This window comes from Myxocyprinus asiaticus, chromosome 1, assembly GCF_019703515.2.
Source record: "Myxocyprinus asiaticus isolate MX2 ecotype Aquarium Trade chromosome 1, UBuf_Myxa_2, whole genome shotgun sequence".
Classification (NCBI taxonomy): Eukaryota; Metazoa; Chordata; class Actinopteri; order Cypriniformes; family Catostomidae; genus Myxocyprinus; species Myxocyprinus asiaticus.
The window spans coordinates 63,976,201-63,982,581 of NC_059344.1; positions in this window are offsets into that span (position 1 = coordinate 63,976,201).

Here is a 6,381-nt window from a genome sequence, read left to right on the forward strand (position 1 = left end):
GGCTGCAGCAGGCAGTATTGTTTGCCTGCAAACTTGCTAAAATCTGGCAACCCGGCGGTGTTGAAATACTATTGGTGAGTGGGCAGTGGGCGGGATCACACAGGCCAAAACACAAACAGAAATTCCGGCCCAGAATGAAAACTTCAAAGTAGAATATACTGGCTGTAGCATTGTTATCGGAGAAGCCAGTATTTCAACTTAGCATGTTTCCTAATTCTCTAATGACATATTATGGTAATTTTATGATTTAGTACAGTAAAAGTATTACATATAGCACCTTTAAAAATAAATAAATTATTATTTGTATTTCACCACCAATTTATTGTGTCTTCTTTACCCAGACACCTACATAACATTACAGAAAGAGGGTGGAATGCACTGATATATATATATATATATATATAACTTGATTGCTGATGCAACCTTAAACTGCCAGCAGGAGGTGAAGCCACTGGAAGTGTTCAAGCGGCCATCTTAGTATGCCCAAATTTTTTATGTACAGATTTTGCTCTTATGGAAAGAAATTGGTAATTGTATTCACCAAAGTGGCATCACAACTGATCACAATGTATAGTCAGGACATTAATAATGTGAAAAATTACTATTACAATTTAAAACTTCTTAAACTACTTCAAAGAGTTCTCATCAAAAAATAATCCACGTGCAGCAATGACAGCTTTGCAGATCCTTGGCATTCTAGCTGTCAGTTTGTCCAGATACTCAGGTGACATTTCACCCCACACTTCCTGTAGCACTTGCCATAGATGTGGCTCGTCTTGTCGGCCACTTCTCACGCACCTTACAGTCTAGCTGATCCCACAAAAGCTCAATGGGGTTAAGATCCATAACACTCTTTTCCAATTATCTGTTGTCCAATGTCTGAGTTTCTTTGCCCACTCTAACCATTTATTTTTGTTTTCTGTTTCAAAAGTGGCTTTTTCTTTGCATTTCTTCCCATAAGGCCTGCACCCCTGAGTCTTCTCTTTACTGTTGTACATGAAACTGGTGTTGAGCGGGTAGAATTCAATGAAGCTGTCAGCTGAGGACATGTGAGACGTCTATTTCTCAAACTAGAGACTCTGATGTACTTATCTTCTTGTTTAGTTGTACATCTGACCTTCCACATCTCTTTCTGTCCTTGTTAGAGCCAGTTGTCCTTTGTCTTTGAAGACTGTAGTGTACATCTTTGTATGAAATCTTCAGTTTTTTTTGGCAATTTCAAGCATTGTATAGCCTTCATCCCTCAAAACAATGATTGACTGATGAGTTTCTAGAGAAAGCTGTTTCTTTTTTTGCCATTTTTGACCTAATATTGACCTTAAGACATGCCAGTCTATTGCATACTGTGGCAGCTCAAAAACAAACACAAAGACAATGTTAAGCTTCATTTAACGAACCAAATAGCTTTCAGCACTGTGTTTGATATAATGGCAAGTGATTTTCTAGTACCAAATTAGCAATTTAGCATGATTACTCAAGGATAAGGTGTTGGAGTGATTGAGCTAATGGAAATGGGGCCTGTCTAGATTTGATCAAAAATGACTTTTTTCAAATAGTGATGGTGCTGTTTTTTACATCAGTAATGTCTTGACTATACTTTGTGATCAGTTCAATGCCACTTTGGTGAATTAAAGTACCAATTTCCTTCCGAAACAGCAAAATCTGTACATTATTCCAAACTTTTGGCCGCCAGTGTATACGCGGATCGCGATGTCAGAGCATTCCCCTGCCTCGGTGTTCAGCCAGTTCAGCACAACGATCACCAAAGGAAGTGGCAAAACTGTCCATGTTGTAATGCAAGTATGAAAAGCTGTAATATTTGCTTGTTTTGGGGTGACAACATGTCCGTTTGCCTCAGAGAGTCCTTAAAAAAGTCAAACCGAGATTTTTAATTCGCCTAAAATGCCCGGGATTTGCCGGTTTTCATACTGAAGTGCTCGCTGTAGTCATACATGGATACATGTCATAAATTATGGGTCCGTTTGCCATTTAAACCTAGTGTATTAGTTTAATTTTAACCAGCTTTGCTTTGCATGTCTCCCTCAGGGGCTACACATGAGGGAGAGAGAGTTCACTGTATGTTTTCAGTTCAGCGATTTTAAAGTTTCTCAGTATAATTATTCGGGTGTAAATTATTGAACAGACCGCTGCTGGAGTAGCTCATAGATGACATTATCACATGATACTTGTTATTTTTCTCTTGTCACAATGGTCCAATCACTCAGTCAGTCATTTGTGATTATTGATCATGATGTGTTGTTAAATGATTTCGTAGTGATTGCAGGAGGCAATTTCCATTTGTATGTCCGATACAAATTTTAGAATGAACAAACTCAGCAAAAAAAGAAACATTCTCTCACTTTCAGCTGCTTTTATTTTCAGCAAACTTAACAGGTGTAAATATTTGTATGAACATAAAGAGATTCAACAACTAAGACATTAACTGAATGAGTTTCACAGACATGTGACTAACAGAAATGGAATAATGTGTCCCTGAACAAAGGGGGGTCAAAATCAAAAGTAACAGTCAGTATCTGGTGTGGCCACCAGCTGCATTAAGTACTGCAGTGCATCTCCTCCTCATGGACTGCACCAGATTTGCCGGTTCTTGCTGTGAGATGTTACCCCATTCTTCCACCAAGGCACTTGCAAGTTCCCGGATATTTCTAGGGGGAATGGCCCTAGCCTTCACCCTCCGATCCAACAGGTCCCAGATGTGCTCAATGGGATTGAGATCCGGGCTCTTCGCTGGCCATGGCAGAACACTGACATTCCTATCTTGCAGGAAATCACGCACAGAACGAGCAGTATGGCTGGTGGCATTGTCATGCTGGAGGGTCATGTCAGGATGAGCCTGCAGGAAGGGTACCACATGAGGGAGGAGGATGTCTTCCCTGTAATGCACAGCGTTGAGATTGCCTGCAATGACTCAGTCCGATGATGCTGTGACACACCGCCCCAGACCATGATGGACCCTCCACCTCCAAATCGATCCCGCTCCAGAGTACAGGCCTCGGTGTAACGCTCATTCCTTCGACAATAAACGCGAGTCCAACCATCACCCCTGGTGAGACAAAACCGCGACTCGTCAGTGAAGAGCAATTTTTGCCTGTCCTGTCTGGTCCAGCGAAGGTGGGTTTGTGCCCATAGGCGACGTTGTTGCCGGTGATGTCTGGTAAGGACCTGCCTTACAACAGGCCTACAAGCCCTCAGTCCAGCCTCTCTCAGCCTATTGCGGACAGTCTGAGCACTGATGGAGGGATTGTGCATTCCTGGTGTAACTCGGGCAGTTGTTGTTGCCATCCTGTACCTGTCCCGCAGGCGTGATATTCGGATGTACCGATCCTGTACAGATCTGCCACTGTGAGGACGATTAGCTGTCCTTCCTGTCTCCCTGTAGCGCTGTCTTAGGCGTCTCACAGTACGGACATTGCAATTTATTGCCCTGGCCACATCTGCAGTCCTCATGCCTCCATGCAGCATGCCTAAGGCACGTTCACACAGATGAGCAGGGACCCTGGGCATCTTTCTTTTGGTGTTTTTCAGAGTCAGTAGAAAGGTCTCTTTAGTGTCCTAAGTTTTTATAACTGTGACCTTAATTGCCTACCGTCTGTAAGTTGTTAGTGTCTTAACGACCGTTCCACAGGTGCATGTTCATTAATTGTTTATGGTTCATTGAACAAGCATGGAAAACATTGTTTAAACCCTTTACAATAAAGATCTGTAAAGTTATTTGGATTTTTACAAAATTATCTTTAAAATACAGTGTCCTGAAAAAGGGACGTTTCCTTTTTTGCTGAGTTTATATAAACTATTTTACTTTTATGTGTACAAATGGTCACGATAAGACAAAAAGCATCCTGATATTTGAATGTGAAGAAATTGACAACATTTTTTGTTCTCAGTGATGTCATACAAGAGCAGTTTATTGTGACTACATCTTCAAGCTTCGAAAGGATGCAGAAGTATCCACAGTTTTCCTGAGCAACCACCGAGCGGTGCCATGATGATTCCAAATACCTGTTTTCTGTTTTTGATCGAAAGATGCAATGTAAAACTACTCAAACGAACTATCCAGGTGAAGAACAACAACCATTTAATTTGTTTTTTTTTTTTTTGAGGGGGGAGTAAAAATGCATTTAAGGCTCAATTTGTGCAGTTGTTTGCTGCCATAAGAACTAGTTAGTTAACGCATTCCTCTGGTCTTTAGTGACCCGGGACCTCATTCCACCCCCTGTACCTCATCCATTTTTTTGGAGTTGTGCCCAAATCTCTTTAGTATTCCTCAATCTAGGCCTATCTCTTATTAGTAGTGTAACACACACACACACACAAAACAAAAAAAAATGGCAATATATATAAGTGTATAGGGTCTCTAGAGACCTGAGGTATGTAAGAGTGTTTTTTTTTTTTTTTTTTTTGCTCTTCCATAAATGATATATTTTTTATAATGATTTCATATCTATTTAAGTTTACTATCACAAGATATCTGTTTCTTTGTGTCTTACAAGAGAATCCAGTACTATATTCATACAAATAAATACTAGATCACGTTGACTTTCTGTGCAACTATGAATTATCAACAATGGTGAATTATCAGTACTTTATCTGCATGTACACACACATAATATACATTATATTTCTTACTCAAGGTGACACTGTTGTTTCAGTGACTTGATTTACATTTGACATTGCTATTTGCCCCCACTCGTGAGATGGGGCGTTCAAGCGAAAACTTGTTTTGTTTATCTAAAAACAGGGGCAATGGTTGAATAACTTTCCCTTGGTGAGATGCTGTATTTAAACAATGTTCAAAACATCACACAAGTTTGCAAGGCTTGAAAAACACTTGACAACACAGCAATGGCCGAATGGGCAAGTAAGAGTTCTGTTAACTGCCTCAAAACTCTCTCACACTGTCCCTGGGCCATCAGGCCATCCGTATCCGAGCCTTGTCTTTGCGATCGTCACATTGCATTCTGCTCAAATAAGCTGGATTTTACTTGGCACCGGATGTTTATCCATACTGCTGTGCAATGCTGAAATACGACTCCGATCCTTTGTCATCTGGCTGCTTCCTCACTCCATAATCTCCTCCACAGATGTGCAGCTGTATTTTCATACATGATAAGTCATAAAGCATACGCTGGCTGCCTCTGTGTTCTTAACTGCTATACTTTCTTTCATAAAGCATATATCCTTAGACTCGCTTCTGAAAAGGAGCCAGAAGCATTGCCAGTTTATGCTTCTATTGGTTTATCCATATTTTTTTTTTTTAATTTTTAAGCAAGAAATAAAATTAGTAGGAGTACATGTTCCTCTAATGCTCTTATACTTCTCCATGTTTTTATATTGCAGGAACTTATTTTGGTCCAAGCAAGGGGATTTTACACTGCAATGTGAAATCTAGTTAATACATTGCAAAGATTCAACGCTATACAAGCACATATACACTGTTCAGATGAGGAGGTGTGAAGTGTGTTGTTAAGTACATCTTTCTTGGCTATATATCTGTGCCTCTTTATCATATACAGATATAATGTTTCTATTGGCCTGTAATTGACTCCACAACATAACTGCAGGGATATTCAACAAATGCACTATCCACAATTCAATAAAGACTTTTTGTTGCTGTGTGATGGTGTACATTTACATTTAGAATATAATTTTTATCATTAAGACATACTGAAAATAAATTTAAATCCTGTTTAATTTATAGTAAAAATGGCAGACGTGTGGTTACTAGAAATTTCTTGTAAAAAATTTACAGTATATGGTGACAACAAGCATTGCAGGACAGCATAACTGTACAGATAATTAAAGGATATAATATGAATAACTTAAACATGCTTTGTACTTGGTGAAAGAAGACCATATATGACTCAAGTAAAACATATTTTTACTAAAATGTGAAGGCACAGTTCACACAACCATACAAAGACAAAATACCATCAGGTTAACACATTAAACTAAAATAATGCAATAAACAAGAATGATAAGTATTAAAGTAAAATATAATCAAATGTTATCAGCCATACAGGGACTTCAGGGAACGTCCTTTTACTGCTTTTTTTTTTTTACCATAAATTATATAAGGTGACTAATAATTTGTATTTGCAAAAAATACATGTACTGTTAAATATACGCATACATTTTTGCTGTATTAAAATGTTCTATAAGGATATTTATACATTTTTATTTGAAGATCATAACTTTTACAACATTTCACAGTGAAGTTACATGTATTGTCTTGTTTATTTTCACAGTGCTGTATCTGGTAAAGTAACTTACAGTTATATTATATACTGTTGCATTAAATCTTGTAATGAGATGTTGTTGCCCACTTCATAATCATAATAATACTTCATAATACATAATAAT